This window comes from Apteryx mantelli, chromosome 7, assembly GCF_036417845.1.
Source record: "Apteryx mantelli isolate bAptMan1 chromosome 7, bAptMan1.hap1, whole genome shotgun sequence".
Classification (NCBI taxonomy): domain Eukaryota; kingdom Metazoa; phylum Chordata; class Aves; order Apterygiformes; family Apterygidae; genus Apteryx; species Apteryx mantelli.
The window spans coordinates 27,127,518-27,146,949 of record NC_089984.1 but is presented as its reverse complement, the minus strand read 5'-3'; the positions used below and the strand labels follow the sequence as shown (position 1 = coordinate 27,146,949).

General features: G+C 35.0%; 1 long non-coding RNA gene across 2 annotated transcripts; it reads right to left on the bottom strand.

The window, feature by feature from the left end:
• Positions 1–1,000: 1,000 nt before the first annotated feature.
• LOC106491534 (uncharacterized) lies at positions 1,001–19,338 on the bottom strand. Of its 2 annotated transcripts, none has more exons than XR_010884735.1 (5): positions 18,273–19,338; positions 7,418–7,514; positions 3,634–3,726; positions 3,006–3,077; positions 1,001–1,612 (listed from the first exon to the last, which is right to left on the bottom strand). It is a non-coding gene; the product is annotated as an uncharacterized lncRNA (long non-coding RNA). The 2 variants fall into 2 exon arrangements; XR_010884736.1 differs by having other exon boundaries at positions 7,418–7,511.
• Between the last annotated feature and the right edge of the window lie 94 nt (positions 19,339–19,432).

Genomic DNA, 19,432 nt, shown 5'->3' with positions numbered 1-19,432 from the left:
TTGCATCATTGCATCTGAAAAGTTCCCTCTGCTGGTCGATTTTGAACTAATTGGAGAATAGTTAATATGGAGATAAAGGAAAAAGGCTGCAGTCCTCAAGACAGAAAGCAACGAGGTCTTGCAAGGGCTCTAGCTCCAGGAAGTGGGGGGGGAGGGGGGGGAAGAGATGAGAACTCAAAAATATTATAAAGAAAGAAGGGGCAGGGTCTGGTTATACAGGTAAAGAGATGTTTATTCCGATTCTAGTGTCTCTGCCACTTAAACCATTCAACTCCCTTTGTTTACCTGGAATAAGACATTCAATAGATGAGTAGGTGACTTAACTAGCTGCTCCTACTGGTATCTGCATATATCATTATATATTTCCTTTAGACTGTAAGAATTTTACAAATCTACAGCTCTTCAAGCAAGCATCCTGCGAAGACCCATAAGCACCATCAATGACAAGGGTGCATAGAAGTTAACACATATGCTTACAGCAAAGGTCTAAAACAATTTTATAATGCCTATAATGATAATAACTGGAGATAGTTACTCAGGAAATGATTTAAGGTCACCACACTACAGAAGGGTTTTAGAATTGCACAAACAGCAGATACTTCATATTATCGATATTTTTTTTTTTGTCAGTTGTTTATACGAATGGTTGATATCGCAGCCTTTATTTCCTGAGTTCCATTGTATGGCTCAGGAATCCACACAAGTTTTTACTGACCCTAAGGGCAACAATGAACAAAAATGTATACACAAGCAGGAAACTCTACAAAAAATCTCCACTTAAATGGGCTACAAAACTAATAACTCACAAAACACACACATCCTCTTTATGAAGAAGAGTTTAAGAACCAAGAATTTCATCACTAATCTTGGAATAAAAACACAGTATTATAAAAATATTCAGTGTATTACAAAAGATTCCTACATTCTAAATTTAGGGAATGAAAAAGCTTCAAAAAAAAAAGCTGCAAGAATCATTTACAAGAAAACTTGCATTCTAGAGACAGACTAAAGAAACTCAATTTATTTTACTTATTTACAGAGAAAGTTACCAATATCATAGCCTATAAATGTGTGAATTAATAGAACACATCTAATATCAGTGGGTCCTAAACTAGCAGTATGGACATAAGAAACAATTCCAGGAAGTTAAATCTTGATAATTTTAAACTGGATGCACATGGAAAAATAAAACATTGTGAATAACTAATTATTAGGACAATTCTTCTATGGATGTGATAGATGTTCCCTCAAAGTATCCAATTCTTATAATGGCCAACTGAAAGATGAGTATATTTTTTTCAAATGAAGGAAAAAGACAGAAGCTTATACCAGTTGGCTTGTCAAAGAGCACTAACCAAGAATTATTTTCATCAACAAAAATATTTCACAGAACATCAGATTTCTTTGGAAATTTCTAATTGTAGTTGAACACTTTAAGGATCCTCAAATTTTTCCAAAGCCAGAAACTCTTAAATGGTGCAATGTCAGTACCTCATTAGTGAGTGCTATTGCCTTTGCTGACTCTGGCTCTCTTTTGCCTCAGAAGTACTTTTCGCATGATAAACTGTGATAGCTCAGCAGTAGGGCTCACAATGTTCATTGAGATAGTCGTCTGAAACGTAAAGAATGTATGTGAGAAGTCTTCCAGTCTACAAAGTCAGCACACGAGATGGAGTTTCTAATCAAAATGCTAGTATTCAACCACACTGTACAGTTTTGCCAAAAGCTTCATTTTGCGGACAGAAGTTAAGAAGAAAGTAGTTTAATTTTGCTTAAACTATCATAATATCTGGCCCTAATATCTATGAGTACAATTTTGGAAGCTATTACAAGTTTCTTGCTGGATTTGGATCACATCACATGTACATGTGAAACAGTATTTCTAATATGATTCTAATTACAGCTAACCTGAATGTGCTGAAAGTAGGAAATAGAGGAGGAGGTATACACAGATGTAAATCAGGACCTAAGGGTACAATAGTTGCAGTGCTGGTCCAGACAGCTCTTGAAACTATACCCTTTGGTGTCTTTAGTTAGTTGATATGAAAATCCCCCTCCCCATTAACAGCAACCTGACACTACTGGGGCCCAGAATGAGGATTAAATGTGGATTGTACATCCAAAGCCTATGCACTGGTGACTCTTCAAGTCCTAATGGAGTATTATCATTGGAGCAGCTTGGAAAATTTGACTCATACATGATTTTGAAACAGAAGTTAACAGAATTGTATTTTACATCATTTACCATTTCGTTTGTTTTTCCTTGTTTAGGCACAGGCATCTGAAGACCATTCAAACTAGAATTCCACCAGAGCCCTGCTCAACCCTGCAAGCTAGGATGAGGGCTGAGGTTAGGATAGAGAGAAGCTCAGTGAGCATTTGAAACTGGGACCTTTTGTCATTCTCATTAAGGTCAAACTTCAGCCCAGCCCTAACCAAACTATCAAGCTTTCCCAAAGAGGAAGGGACTGGAGCAGAAACAAAGGTAAAAAGAAGAAACAACTGATTCCAGGGGAATATAAAAACAAAAAAACAAAACAAACAAAATGAAACAAAAAAAGAAAGCAGTGCAAGAGTTAAGGGCACGAAAAAAAACCCCACATATCACAAGGGCACTTGTGATCACAGGGTGAGCAGTGCACCCTGACAACATCCACCAGTTCCAAAAGGCAAAAAGGCATCTAGGGATCCAGTGGATAACACCTAGTGGGGTACTCTGCTCATAAGTGTGAGCAGCCAAGGTATCAGAAGCAGAACCCACTGCTGTCAGGATCCCTCTTGCCTCTCACTGAGCTTCTGCTTCCTGATGGTGTGGATGGTGAAGGTCAGGAGGAGGTTAATAAGGAAGACTTGCAACTTGGTGGGGCATCAGATGGGGAAGGATTAAATGAAGAGGCCTATGGAGAAGTAAAGCCAGAGACTCAGCAAAAGATTCTGAAAGAGCCATAAATGGGAGAACTACCTGGTTCACTCAGTGAAAACATGCACCAGGGTCTCTTTCTTACCACAGAAGGAGCAAGTACCAGGCAATCCCATGAACTGCACCAGGAGGATGTTGTGCCCACTGCTCCATAGTGCTGCCATAAAGAATCAACAGTTTTTTGGAGGAAGACAGACATATAGAAGTGAACTTGAACCTATTTGTCTCAGCTGGTTGCAACAGTTCTGAAACACTTCACCGTGTACGAAGAATGTCCACATTTTTTTGCTGGGTTGGTTTTAATCCCTGATCTGATCCTTAATATGGCCATACAGTAACTGCTGACAGAGCAAAGGAGGGTGAGGGATGGGGATAGAAATAAGCAGCTTAGAGGTCATTTCTTTTGGCAGCAGTGCCATTTATGCCAGCCTAATGTGACCATGAAATTAGTGTGTGATACCTAAAATTAGAGATTGTAAATAACATCAACCTCCATCCCTCCTATAGCTTAACATGATTGATAATAGATGCTTCCTAAGACTAGGTCACTAGCTGAATTTCAGTGCTTCAATCATCTAGCAATCATCTGATAAATACTAAGCAATGTCTGTGAAATGAATTGGTAGTCTGCTTTCTCACAGACATTCTTTTCAAACTAAAAACAAAAAATGAGAGATTTTTAAGGAAAACAATGTCACATCGATATATTATACCTCTCTCATAAAGTCGGCAGAACTCATTCCTTATGCAGTAACAGAATCCACCTCTGTCATTGATAGCTCCTTCTCTAATTGGCTTTCATAGTGCTGAAAAAAAACACAGTAATTTGAGTCATGCAGATATTTACTTTTTTTTTTTTTTACAGAAAATGTAAAAAACTTTCAGTAATCTGTAAAAAGTTAAGCATTTTTAAATGAATACTAAAGTGAATTGGTTAGCCAATAGAGGAATTTGAGAGAAAAAATTTATTTCTCTATACAAATAAGAAATGAAAATCTGGGGAGCTGGGACCTGAGACCACAAGGAATAGAAAAGTTAAAAGCATGCAGTAGTATATGAACAGAAATGAATTTTATGCTAAGGGATATCTTAACTTAGCTTGATTGCTGAGTGTCTCCTAGACTGAATTTCCTCTATAGGAGGAAGGGAAGCATGCAAAATCAAATGGACAATTAATATTGGAAAATGAGATAAATGCAATATCTGCATCAAGAAGGAAAACAGAACGTATGCAGAAGTCTGAGGATTCTTCCCAGACTCTGAAGTATTTCAGCCTGAGATAACTGCAAATGAAGCCATGAGTTTACTGTAATAGAACATAAGAAGTGAACATGGAAAAAACCAGACCATCAAAAAACAGACCAACAAAAAGACTGTCGTAAGATATGTACAGAGTATTATTAGAAAACAGTGCTAACTGAAATTCTTTACAGTTTAAGAACTTCTTTTCATAGTACTCCTTACTATATCCTCATACTAACTTCATCTTTGTATTAGTCCTGTCAGAGACCCCACAGCTTCCTATCTGCTGGCCTACGTCTTTAATATATTTTCCCCTCTATTCTATGCATAATTTCAAATGTATTCTAAAGATCACAGAGAGAATTGATAATCAAAACCAGAACTGGAGAATAAACACATGCAGTGCTATCAAGGGAAAAATACAAATACTGTCTTGCAATCATCTAGTAAGAAAAAGAGTTAAGGAGAGCAAAAGATGAAAAAGCCTAGTTCTCAAGACTAACTACCATTCACACATCCACTCCAAACAAATTATGTCAAAAAGCATTCAGAGGCAAGTAACACAATCAAACTTCATTTTTTCTTAGTAGCATTGGAAGAATTTTTCCCTGCAGTAGGAGCAACGCTTTCCAAGATATAAGTAGCAATACTGTCCAAAATACTGCATTAAAGTTTTATGCATTCAAACTTCTGCTTTACCTAATGAATATCCATTTACTTTGATAGAACTACATAAGCAATAAGGTACTCTTCCAAAACAATAAGGACATCACAGTTTGGCTTTTGGTATTATCACATGATAATAAACTAAGGAGTTCTCTGCTACATAAACAGATCAAAGGAACAGGAAAGCTGGCTTCAGATATTTTAGGAAAATTTGAATCCAGCTTTCCTATTAAAATTCATACAATTTGTCATATATAAGTTAAAACAAAGACTGAATATGAAATATTACTTGAAATACTGTATCTCGTATCTCTCTTTCATACAAAGGTACTCATTGAAAATAGCGGAAATTTAACTGCCCTGAGTTCCTAAGTTACAACAGCTGGAAGCATTTATATTTTTTTAATCTCTTCTTCAGTAACAAAGTTAAATTCTGCTTGCAGCTGTTCAAGACAAAAGTATTTTGGAATGGTTTGTGCTCCTTGGATCCTGCATACTGTGAGGGAATGCCAGAGCAAGACTGGAGTATTTTTACAAACTGTCCTGATTTTAAAGTAATATAGATAAATATTTTTTAATTAACAGTACACAAATTTCCTCAAGATAAATGACAATGTGTCTTTTTGACTAGCACCAATAGCATAAGCCTGTGCTAGTTTGTGGCTTAGCAGAGCAGAAATTACTAATCAGGCCAGACTGTAACAGCTTTTGGATGTAAACAAATCTGTATTTTAAAATGCAATGAATTTTTAGGAACAAAAAGACATATGAATGCTTCCCTTTTTGTTGCCTTTTCTTTTAAAAAAATGTATGCAGATGTTCTTCTGAATCGCTAAAATTAACCAAATGAGCAACTGCCCCTTTCTAATGAATAGTGTAAATAAGTGAAACTATTTTTCAAGAAATATTATTAAATTTTGCTCTTTTCTGTACTGGATTATCAGACATCCACTGTCCCAGTTAGAGTTACTAGATGCACTAGATTTATGGAGCAAAATTAAATGAACCATAAAGGATATGTAGAGTAGGCCTGACATGCTGCCTGCACCTTAGAATTATAGCACATATTCTCTAATCTGCACATATGCAATAAATCTAATATGTTCAGAAGATCTCAGAGTTACTGAGCACGCATGAGCCATCTGGGCATCCTGGAAAGGATGGGACCTTTAATTCCAGTCACAGAAGCGACTTTTATCTAACTGCAACAAAAGATGCACAACTTTCTCATTTTGGTTTTTGTCTTGCACCAAAAAAAAAATAATAATAATAATCATCATCTCAGGCAACAATTCTGCACTGAAGTTTTAAATAACTATGATAACTACTTAGGTTTTGTTCCCACACTTTGTTCTGTCCCATTAAATTTTTTAAACATAGTTAATCTTAACTCAGCCCCTCTTATTCGTAACCTTGAAGCCAAAGATCATGTACAAAAAGCTATCTACAAGTATCCCATCCCCTAACCTAGTACAGACTATATGCAATTTCTTCTAGAAAATATGTCAAAACACTATCAAAATCTGCTAAGTATAACCATAATAAATTCCATCACATATGAATACTCAGGACCGTTATGAAATAAGCTTGATTTCTTTGGTCCATTCATTAAGTTTCTGTATGTCAGTGAACCACAGAATTCCAGTAGCTATTTCTGCATTTACATTACTCAGCACACTAAAATAAAACTATCTAGCTTAACTGCAAAACATTAACAGGAACAGATTTTCATTATATTAGAAATTTCTTGCAAACAATGTACAAACTTTCTTGGAACACATTTCCAATTCTGACAGATTAATCAGGTTCTAATTTAATCTGCTATTGCTATAAACAATATTAACTGGGAAGCACTAAAAAAACCCACAGAAACTAACCGCTACATTATATGGAATACTTTACCAAAAGCAAATGAAAAATTCTCATACAAATATTTCCCACAGTTTTGAACATGAAATCCTAACTGATGAGAATCCTGATAAACCTTAAAAATATGGTTCATTACTACCTGCAAAAAAGCAGGAAGAATAAATAGGTCCTACTAGAAAATGCTTCATCAGCTGCCCAAGATAAAGCACACATGAGTTTGTCTGACATCAAAGGATATAGCTTTTCATTTTCATCAATAAAGCAAGGTACATCTGTAAGTCAAGAGTTGTTGACAGAAGAGAAAAATCCTACAGCCATTCGAGAAAGAGAGAGAGAGAGAGAACTGAGACTTGTTTTTCACTGTAAAATATTTTTATAAAATACTTGTTGCTTCTGAAGTCTCCTCTTTGTTCACCTCTAAAAATTAGCAGATATATTAGCATATTTACTAAACAGTGCATATTTACTAAAGTTTATATTTACTACATAAACTCTATATAATCTTTCTCAATGTTAGACACTGATGAGAAATTTCAAGTTATAATTCAATTCTGAGAACACATAATGGGGTATATTATATAGTATATAAGTTAGCATATGATATATTTTACTTTCACACCTGAGCAATTCTTATTGTTTTCCTATTATCTAGCCTTTACAAATAAAGAAATATGCTGTAAACATACTGATGCATTAGCTTTGAAAATTAACAGAACTTACACAGGAAATTTGCTCACTGGTGTTATTTCTTCAAAGTGAGGTGTGATGACAATGAGATGAGGTGTGAAAACAAATGGCTTTAACTCTTCATGTTCTGCTAAAACAGCAAATGATGGAGATGAGTCCAAAAGGTCCTAGAAATTGGATTCGGTCATTTCATGTTTTATAACAAATCCTTGCAGAATAGTCATTAAATATTTTGAATCTGGAAAAGTAAACTAAGGAACCTACGGGGAATTCCATTAAACCCTTCTGAAAAATCCCACTATACTTGAAACATTTTCACAATGCCAACTTAACTGAATCTCTAAGAAAATAGTACAATGCATGTGATAAATGCATGCAATAAAATTCCTATCAAATGCAACATGGGAAAGATCAGGAATTTTTATGACCTTTTATTTTTATGACATTTCTCATCATTTAAGTACCTTCTTTTTTTCCCACAGATATCTGAAATACTGTCAAAGATACAGTTACCATTGTCTTCTCCCTCAAACTTAATCTCTTTTTCAGATTCTTGTGCTAATCCTATTTTATCCTTGTCGTCTTTATTCTCCATCAGTCCTCTTGGAACACAATAGAAAATATTTATACATTGTTATGAGAAATACCCACTATAAATTGGAATTTTCCTATACTTAGCAAGCACAATAAGGGTTGTGGGTGCCTAAAAGATATCAATAATGTTACAAAACGCAGGTCAGTTGTTTTCTCCTCTTTTCCAATTTGCAGAATTAGATAGAAGGGCAAAGGATAGGAGGGATTTAAATAAGGTAAAATATTCTTCAACTTTATGCTTTCCAAAAGGCTTCATAGCCAACAACACATTTTAGTTTCTTCAAATCAGTTCATTACAATAAAATAATTATGGAATTACTCAATTCATTCGCAATTAGGAAAATTCTACTGCCTGAGAGAAATTTTAAGTCCTGTCTAAATTTAGCAAATTAACTAAACGTTAAGAAAGCTAAAAAAAATGTGACTAAGAATAGTATCAGTAAACTACCACCATCAAATATATACTTCTAATATCATTTTATATTAAAAAAATCAGAAGAGATTGTATTAGTTGAGCTATAAACATCTAAACGATATGCCATGTGCCTAGCAAAGAAGTAGAGCCACCATGATGTGTGCAAGATTCCTTGAGAGTTTAGATTGTCAACCCATATTTAAATTCAACTGGACTACCTACTTGGCTCCAGCATACCCAGGTATATTTTCAAAAAAGTTTAAAATATATAAAAGAATATCCATATTTATTAAATATATTCTTGACCATGGAAAAAGCACCTGTTTTATAAGTAGATCAAACTATCATCCAGGACATGGATGATCTGCTAAATAAGATGACGCTCTTCTTGTTTAACTACCCAGTTCTTCATTGTTCAAATATTTGGTTCTTAAGTGAAATTTAATGTTTTTCATTTTAAGCACTAATTTTAGTATTCATAAGAATGCAATCTTTATTTCTAGTTACTTTTTACAGTTCACTTAAAATACTGTTTGTAAACCTATGTGCAAGTAATCTTAAACTTGTTATTTGAATACAGTAACAAAGACACTTTACAGTAACACTGAAATATTATGCTCACATACTTTTGAAGCCATAATTTTACAGATGTACTTATATACCCTTACTACATTACTCTACATTTAATTTTCATTTGCTTTCAGGCTTTCAGGATACCATGCATTATAGATGTATCCTTTTGCTCTTGTGCATCAAACAACCTCTTAAAATCTCTTCAGTAAATATATATAACAAGTGATTCTAATTAATTTTATCTTTTGACTGCTTTGGATAACAAAAGGCAAAAAAATTTACAAGAACAAGAAAGTACAGGAATCCTTCGCCATGTATTTCTTTTTGCCCACTAGTTTCTGTATAAACACTTACTCACAAAATCACACAAGCCATATATTTTAGAATGGTTCTGAAATGGATCCAAACATTCCTTTTGCTTTTCATTCATAATTTGATGAACAAATACCCCTTTTTATGACATAAATTATAGTTAAAAAAAGTAACTTTGAGTGATTTACTTCCTTTTCATTAGACATAAACAAAGATTCCTAAGATAGCCATGATACTGTACACTGATTGCAAAAGGATACCTATGAAGGCATTTTCCTAAATTACTTGTTAATCCCTAAGATTTACAAAGATTCTCCAGTCTGTTACATATGACAAAATGAAGGTACATATTAATCTAAGACTAAATTCTGCTCTGAAGGATCTTGGACTATCCAAAAATTTTGTACCATTATATTAGATAATTACCTTATTATCTCAAGTTAATTCTAGAGGAAGTAAACATGCCGAAAAATAGGCAATAAAGTAAACTTTAATAGTCCTGTTTACCAATACAGAAAGAACAAGGCATAAATCATATGCTGTGGAGTTCCTTTCCATTCATTCTGATGACAAATAAGAGGCAGATTCAATTTTTAATCTTTCTTTCTGAAAAGGGAAAAAAATAACTATACTAAAACCCTCCATTTTTTTATTCCACAAAAACTCAATTAGACTATTCGTGTTTAAAGTTAACCATAACTAGGAATGAAGTCTTAGTCTATCTTAAAAAAAATATATATATATATATGCACACAGACCCACAGAAAAAAAAAATTAGGGGTAAGAAGTCAACATTCCCCAAATACTGGACAGCTAGGTTTGGTTTATTTTTAATTTTTCCTATATTAGGTTTATAATGAGGTCACTGTAAGTGTTCTATTTATTTACAGTCCTAGGACAAAAGCAATTTATAATTTCATACAGATCTGAAGAATTGATTTGAATGAGATAGCTTAGCTGACTTAGTAGCTCTTCTATTTAACTGTTGAGTTCTTGAAATTATCGGGTGAATGCCATCTGCTCTTGCATGTGGGTACTTTATATTGTGTTCTCTATTCCTTCTATTGACACTTCAGTTTTGTAGAGCTTATCTAATATAACCCAATAAAAAAAGGAAGGAACAACTCTGAGTAAAGCTTACTAAGTTATCATAAATTAGCATCATTATTTTACTGAACATGATGTGCCATTTTTCACCACTATGACTGCTGTTCTACAAAAGAGCATTACGTTTCTACAAGGCACGGCTAAAAAAATGGGTTCCTTCAAAATATCACTTACCCATCTAATTGGTAGCTCCTTGGGAGAAAAATGACAAGTGTACAACAGCAAGTATTTTTCACACACGTATACAATGAATTTCAGTTCACTGTGAGGATTTTGTGTGTCAGCACAACATAATAAAGGGCAATACTTGGTTCTCATATTGCAAAGACCCAAGTTTCTATTTATGTGCTTTCTTCTATACTTTCAAATATACAAGCTTTAAGAATGAAGAAAAAAAGCAGATTAACATATTTTGTGTGGAAAGTGGACTTAGAGAAGTATTTATAAAACAGTTCCTATTAAGTAATGAGGTGCTTTAGAGACTAATTTTCTAAGAAAGACTATTCATGTGATTTTTGTACTAAGCAAATGATAACATTAAAAATTAAAAAGAGCAAATAAATTTTAAAAAATTTAAATGAGCATTTTTCTTTATCCGAGTAGTCTGTACTTAGCGGCACAAGCACCACATTCATTGTCAGTTCTGATACTATTCAGGAGCAACCTTGCAGTTATGCAATACTATATTTTTAATATTTTTGTTAGAATACTCTATTAACACATCAATACGTGAAGCTGGAACGTTAGTTCACAGGAGCTGCAAGTCTGTTGAGATACGTCATTTGAAAGTACATTTGGCTTCTTGGTATGCATATGCTGAGCCCCCTCCTTAGAGCTACTCTTGCATCTGCTCTGTTGAGAACGCTCGCAACACACGCAGCAGCCCCACTCAGACCGGAGCCAGGGGGACTGCTGCGGTGAGAACGAAACTCAGACCTACAGAGCTGGCTCTCCACGCCCAGATCCACAGAAGGCACTGGATTTAAGCCCAGAAGGAGAAAATGTGGTTTTGGAGAAAGGGAATGGAAAGAACAATCATTTACAATGCATGCATTGTAAAGTAAAGAAATTAAACCCCAAAGCTATTGTAGAAGTAAAACATTAAAGAACATTTAAAAGACGTAGAAATACATTTTCCAATCCTTTAAATTTTTCTTCTCAAATACAAATAAAACTAAACGATGTTATCCCCTAAAAATTAAAAAACACTAGTTTTGTTAAGTAAAATTAAGGTACACAAAGTTCACCCATTTACAACTCCACAAAAACAGTGTGCCAAAAGTATAAAACAGTACAAAGCATCTTGAGTGGCTGGCATGGGCAAAGCAAAATTTATACAGGCATACAAACAATCCCATGGTGAAAAAATGTTAATTTGCCTGCAATGGATACCTGAAATATCTACATATATGTTAAGCCACACACAGACTTGTAACAGGCCAAAAAAAAAAAAAAAAGTAAAAATATCCATATTCAGGGTATTACAGATAGAATTCTGTAACATACTTAACAGTATTTTTCTAATTGTCATGAAGAAAGGTATTAGTATATATGATTACTTATTTGTTAACAATAATTTTTTTAGTGTCAGTTCTTGCTTTGTGGCTCTTTTCATACACTTTAGTTTCAGAAGTGTTTCTGTTCACAGAGGTTCTTTTCTAACTAAAGCAAAACAAGTAATTGCATTATTTTCAATAGAAACAGCTAAAAATCCATTCAAAAAACAAAACAAAACACAGAAAAAGTCAAGAACAAAATTTACTTACATTTTCTAAACATCTATTTTTCATGACTTTTTGAGAGGCCTGGAATGTCATGGCAAATCACAGGAATCTTCTAAACTTACTGAGTTTTCAGACTTTGACACACTCAAACATCTCATTGTTGCAAATGTCATTTAAACAACAAATTACAAGTTCAAGACCACCAAAAAATTAATTTGGCAATTTTCACTTTCTCTCTCACTCTATTTCGCAATGCAGCTAATACAGAAAAACAAATATATCAGCTGCACCTAGTATACAAATGGTAAACATACAGTTTTCAAAACACTCCTCTGTTGTGCCAGATATATTGCTGCTTCTTTTAATTTTATTTTTTGGCACAGTCAAAGCGTTACTACTTACGCATAGGAAGGACAATGATCTTTTAGAGATGTTTTTCTAATAAACAACATGAAGATAGATTACAGCCTCTTAAACTGAGCATATTGGAGAATTTATTTCTTCATGCGTATTCAAAACATACTTAAAAGGAACATGCTTTTTAAAATCAAAACAGGAGCCTTAGTAGTTTCTAGGTACCAAGTGCATGTAAATATAAATGCAAACTTCACAATGAATAAAAGGATTTTTAAAAAACTGAAGTTTATGGACATAAGCATGCTCTATTTAAAAAGGTGATATTACATTCACATTAACACAAAATTCAATGCAAAACCAGTAAGTTTTAGAAAAATTACCTCAGCCAAATTTGACTTTTAAATTCAAACTATTTAAAGTTTCCTTTACTTGCACAAAACAGGGGGCCTTCCTCTGTTTAATAACCTAAAAACCACTCTGCTCAACATGACATCAACTATTCTCTATTGTTTTAATACTGCTTATAAAATACTTAGTATGGGGGAGAATAAGACAACTGAAAGGGTGATCAGGCACTAGCTGAAAAGGCACGAACTCTATAAACCATGCCCTACTTTTACTATAATCTGCTAGTTCCCTATTTAAACAAGCATAATCTATCTGAAGTGGCTACATTGAACATGAGTTACATGCATCTGAAATAATTATTTACCTACAGCATAAAGCAGCACACATCACTGAAACATCTCTGCGGTTTAGTTTCTGTAGTGCAAATTTCAGATTTGAAATATAAATTCACAAATAACTTCCAAATAGGTAAAACTTTACTACACCAAATACTCTTTTAATTAGCAAGGTCAATATAAACCTTAAGTATCTCAAGCATAGTTTTAAAATTTAGGCTTTCCATTACTTAAATACTTTTTATACAAGCTAACTTCAAACAGCTGCAGATACTGAGATTATACTTCTCAAATAATTTCCTACCAAAAATCAAGACTAACAAGACAGAACAATACACATCCTGAAGCCTATTACATTCACTGAACTGATGCTAGGTTAACTTAGGGGGAAGAACACAGATGTAGCTCAACTTTTATAAAAAGTTAAGACAGTATTTTGTTCTGCACTCTGACACTTAAGTTAACTACAATGCATTTAAAAAATTTTTCCCCCCCAGTACCATCTGGTCAACATTATACCTCAATAATTCTAAAAATGCAGGAGTATACTTGCAAATGCCAAATTATTATCCATTTTTCCACAATGATAATGTATATTAAATCACAAGATCCTAAAAGTAGTACTTGGTTTTATACTCTCTCTAAACAAATGCTACTGGCCTCTGTATGTGCATATTCAGGGCTGCCGGAAACAGGAATAAATCAATTTTTAGTCTGTCTGCAGCAGCTGCCACTTCAGAGTAGCACACCTGTGCAACTCAGATGTGCACAATCCTGCTTGTGCGAAGATACAAACTTAACCCATAGAATAAGGAACTCCACACAGGTTATTTCTGTTCATCTTGCTTCAGGGTAGCTCCCTCCTGCATACAGTAAGGGACTCTGCGTTTTCTGGTCACTGCAGATGCGGCTTAAGTTGGAGCAAACCTGAGGTTGAGAATCTCACTTAGAAGTAAGAGCAGTGGTGGTGGGGATGGGAAAGAGAGCAGCATGGGTTTCTCATTTGCAGGAGTGAGAGCATTGACAGAGGTTTGGGGGCATGCCTCCTCGCACACCACCTGGAGCTGCTATCACTACCGATAAGTGAGTATGAGGAAGTTAAACTCAGGAACCTCTACCTTAAACCATGGGAAGTGCCACTGAGTTCAATGGGACTATTCAATGCAAGCATGGAACAATAAAAATTAATATACTTCTAGCTGACTGGTTAAGTTTTGCTGCACAATAACAGGAAGAGTGTAAATCAGTATTTTTATTTTTATCTACCTTCCTGTAGATTCTATTTTACAAGTTTTTCTATTTGTGGTCTACCAATACACTCACTGTCTTCAGTGAACTATGAAAAACAAGTCAGGGAAAGGTTTCAAGCTTTTTATATAAAGAAAAAAAACTGTATGTGGGATTTACTCTATGTTAACTAGCTGACCAACTACTGTCAAATTTTTGTATTATGGAATATAAATATTATCAAACTATTTATAAGGAAGTAAATATGCAATATTCCTGGTATTTGAGATTTAATATCACTACTTTACAGATTAATTCACACTCTTGATTTTGCATTAGAAGAGAATCAATCTGTTAGTAGTCCATGACTCTTGACAACAGAAGTTAAGACAATTTAGGGAAGAGTCCCAACCATGCAATTTGCTCCCTCTTGTGGCTACAGCTCAAATTTATGTTTCAGAGCATAAGGCAAAGCCTACTTTTCAGTTAAATTTTTCCTGAATTTACATTAGCATTTTATAAATAAAAATAATAAAACGATGTTTTTGCCAAATTGCACTGCTTCAAATTTACAATGACAACATACAACCAGTTATCAGAATAACAAATAACACAAGACTAAAGGTGTGAGCTTTTAGGTTTATTGAAATTACAATACATGAAAGGAAGAGAGATGTTCTTTACAGCAGTTTACTGGTTATTAATATCACGTTCCAATCAGTATTTTTTAATGTTAAATTAAGCAGGAATATTAGCCAGTATCACACTGTACCATTAAAATGAGAGAACACAGCTGTTGCTCAGAAGACTGATTTCAAATTGTTCTTGTTCCAAACACTGCAGAGGTACTTGTTGAAGTCAACTGGTTTATAGCATGCCTCAGCTGCGGCTAGTTGATCTTCCTTTAATTCTAACAGTGTATCTACCACACAAACATCTCAAACCATTCACAGACTGAAATCTCTTCTTTGCAAAACAAAATGGATGCAAGTTCTCTTTTCACAAGAGGAGAACTAGATTCTGCTCTCAGCTGCACTGACGGAAATCCACAACTACTTACATTCAAAAACAAAGCAAGAACTATTACAGATCTATAGGAGCATAGCTATTAACAGAATTTTGCATTTTGCACTTTTCCATTCTCCTTAACATCTCAGAGACTGTTCTTTGATTAGAAAGAATTTGAAGATTGCACAACTTCAAAAAACAATTCAATTAAAAATTTAAGGGCACACCTGACATTTAACAACTATACACAAGATCAAAAAACATGGAAGTTATAGTAAAAAAATCAATATGCAAAATAAAATTAACAGGTATAAGTTATCACATTGCAGTGAAAATCAAGAGGATTGATCCAATATGAAAAGTATATTTGCAAATTTCATGCTTTTCACAAACTATTTCTAATTTAAGTGAGGCATCTCAAAACTACGGTAAGACCCAAAACTCAGGAAAGCACTTATTCCAGGACAGGATTGAAGTAAATCTTTGAGGAAATAAGTAGGACAGAGCAAAGAAGAAGAAGAAGAAGAACTCATAATATTTGCTTAAAATATTTCCTATATATGCTCCATGATTCATGTTATCTGATACAGTATCAAAGAGATTTCAAAAACATGTTATGAATACACAAATTATGATGTTGACAACAGCTGTTTCACTGTAAGTCAGGTGGTTTAAATTTTCAGAGCATGCTTTCAGTACTGCCAGCCATTCTGGCTGTCATCCACTGATGCAAATTCAGAGTAGTGTAGGGGAGTGCAGAAGGAATAATCAAACAAACCAAACACTATCACCCAATGAAATTTCAAGGATACTAAAAACAAAAATAAATCAGGTTATTACTGTTTAAGCAAGGAAGATGATTAGCTGTTTTGAATTTGTGTTCCTCACATATCCTTGATTAAGGAGGTGGAGTATTTTGAAACATCTAGTTAGAAAAGAATTTGGCACTGGCTTTAACTGTGAAGGAGATATGATAGCAGCATGGATTAAATAAAGAGTATCCAACACTATACTCAAGTGACAGCAAATCAAGTGACACCATACTTGAGCATAGGCTTTGGGAACGTAACATAATTTGAAAGCACACTTAGTGCTACTATCACAAAACTGTGTCTAAATAGTATTGAGTGATAATGAGAACCCAATCTGAACCTAAAGAGTCCTTTGTGACCTGGAGATGAAAAGGTTTACTATGTAGACCAACAACTTTTACTTTTTTCATCAAATAAAGAAAATACAAAATCCCATAAGGAAACTGTACAGGTAACAGAACAGAAATGATTAAAGAATGATAAATCAAATTGAAAGCAAACTATACAGGTTCTCCAGACCAGGTAAACTCTAAGAAAATATGTTTTAATTACACAAAGCTGCACAATGCAAGGAATGTATTCTATACATACAAAAGGTATCCTGAAAAACAAATCACTGTGAAAATTACCTAGAAGTTAGTGCAATCAAACTGCAAATAAGATTCCATGCAAGTGTAAAGCAAAAAGAACAGGTATAATCTTTCACTGTATAAACAGTAACAATGTAAGCACAGAGGCATTGTATATCTACACAGTACTGACCTAGCCAACACTGAAATACATTTTGGGGGTCTATATTTTAAAACAAGACAAACAAGAAAAGCTACAGTAAAAAGCTACCAAAAAAAAAATTATTAGAAGGTTGGAAAGGTTTTGTTTTGTTTTTTTATAGAGGGATCTGAAAACTGCAATATAGTTAGAAGATTGAAATATGATTTGATTACTACCTAAATACACTGAAATAAGAATCCACCAGGTTCAAAATGACTACTCTTATAAAGAAAAATAAACAAGAGCAAAAGTACTGAAATACAAACTCAAAATAAAACATTTTTGAGGGTAACTGTGAATAAATATGGGTATAATGGGTAAATCCATGAAAACACTGCTGTGAAACTTCAATAGTTGTATTATAGAAGATGGCTAAGATATGACTAGTCAGCTTGCACAGTGATCACACACAAAATTTGAGGAAAACCCAAGGTATGAGCTGTATTCTACTATTCTCAGATCATAATAATTTTTATACTCAAAATAAAAACTTAAGAAGTTTTCTGCTTTTCTACTCCCATTCATTAGATTCCGCAACAGTAAACTTTTCCACAGTAGTTATGGAAAACATGCAAACAATCATAATTATGACTCCACAGCTATCCCACTAATTGAAATGCTAATTTAATATTCTAAAAACACTGTTTTACTTAACAGATACAAATTCAACAATCTCTTCAGCACACTTTTCTTACAGTGCAGTTACAACACAAATGTCTTCACAGAAGCAGGTCCACCCATTTTCCTACATCTCTTTTCTCTAAAAAGAGCAAATGCATGCTATGGCCCACTGCACTGCGTAATGCTTTAGTGTTCTTATGAGCCAAGGGCCAAAATACTATAAAATAGTAGTGCAGAAAGCCATGCGTTGAAATACCATGGAATAACTGTCCCCATTTTATCATTGCAAAAACATGTTCAGGCAGCATGTAAGTGAAGATGAACATGACTGTTCTCACAGAAAGCTTGCTGTGTGCATTTCATTCGTTAAGCTGATCCAACCAAAACACCACCCTGTTTATAACCTGAGCTCTCAGCTCTAAAGCATTAACTAGTGACTTTTCATTCTCATTGCCACTGATTTTGTGAGGTGTTTAGTGAAACATTTCCCAGGTGGATTTGAAAAAAAAAAAGGAGGAGGGGTGGAAAGTGGCGAGACAGAATACTTGGGGACCTATTAGATTTCCTGTGTACTTCCCTGCTGTTTGCAGTTACCAACTGTTCTTACTGAACACTAGTACAAATGAAAAATATGAAATCTAACAATTTAAGTTATTTTTAAATTACTTCTCTTAATTATTTCACCTGATGACTTCTCATCTTGTTTCTAATCAGGATCCATGAAGTGTCTGCATTGAGAAGTAAAGAAGATTTAAAACATGTACACTGAAAAAAGGAACACAATCTCAGAACACATTCAATTCAGCAGAGTAAACAAGAAGTTACATAAGCATTGCTTTAAAGTGTGTAAGAATAAAGGAGCGAAAGGGAAAAAAGGACAAAGAGACTAAAATATGTATTCAGAGAAAAAAGTTATGATTTTTTTTTCCAGTCTGTAACATTTTTAAAGATGAAGAAATAGAAGTCTTAGAGTTAATTGTCTTGACACACAGGAATAAGTTGTTCTGTTTCTTTACTACCAGCACAAGAATTTCAGGCTAAATTGAAGCTGTGTAAGTTACAAGCAGACTTATCAAAAATGTGGTAGAGAACTTCTACTCTGAAATCTAACATTTGCAGCCTCCATTTCATTTAAAGAAATAAACAGTAGCTACAGAAAAAACCTGTAACGAATTCACACCATCCATTCACCAACACACCAAAAGTTATCAACTGCGTAAGTTCTTTAGACCGCAAACATTTGAGGGAGCTTCAAAAACGACTTAAAACACCAGCCTGAAAACGCACACTAGAACTAGCGCTGCACTATTAAGTGACTCGGCAGCGATTACCTCTCCTTCGCCACGCACCTGTCTTCCAGTCTAACAAGAAGCAGGGGGAGCCTTCTCATCTATTCATCATTTAAGAGAAAATAAGCGAACAAGGTGCTGCTACGAGACAGAGGCACCAGACACGGCACAGGAGAGCAACCTGCGGGACAGACCGAGAAGGAAAAGAAAACGCGGGAAAGAAGGGCCGAAGAGGACCCCCGGGGCATCTTCCGAGGGGAGGCTGCGGACGGGGACGCAGCGTAGCTCTCGGTGTAAGAGGAGACCAGCTCGTCCTCGCCGCCCCGCACGCTTCTCCCTCGCGGCCTCCCGCCAACCTCCGCCCCTCCACCCGGCCACGGCCACGGCGGCAGCAGCGTCACCCAGCGCACCCGGGGCCCGACTGCGCGGCGGAGCCCGGGACGCCGGGGCTGCCTGACGCAAAACCTCCCACCGCGGAGAAGCAAAGCCTTCTCTTTCCACCCACCCAGCGCGGAAGCCGGAGGGAGCTGCGCAACGCCGCTGCCACCGACTCCC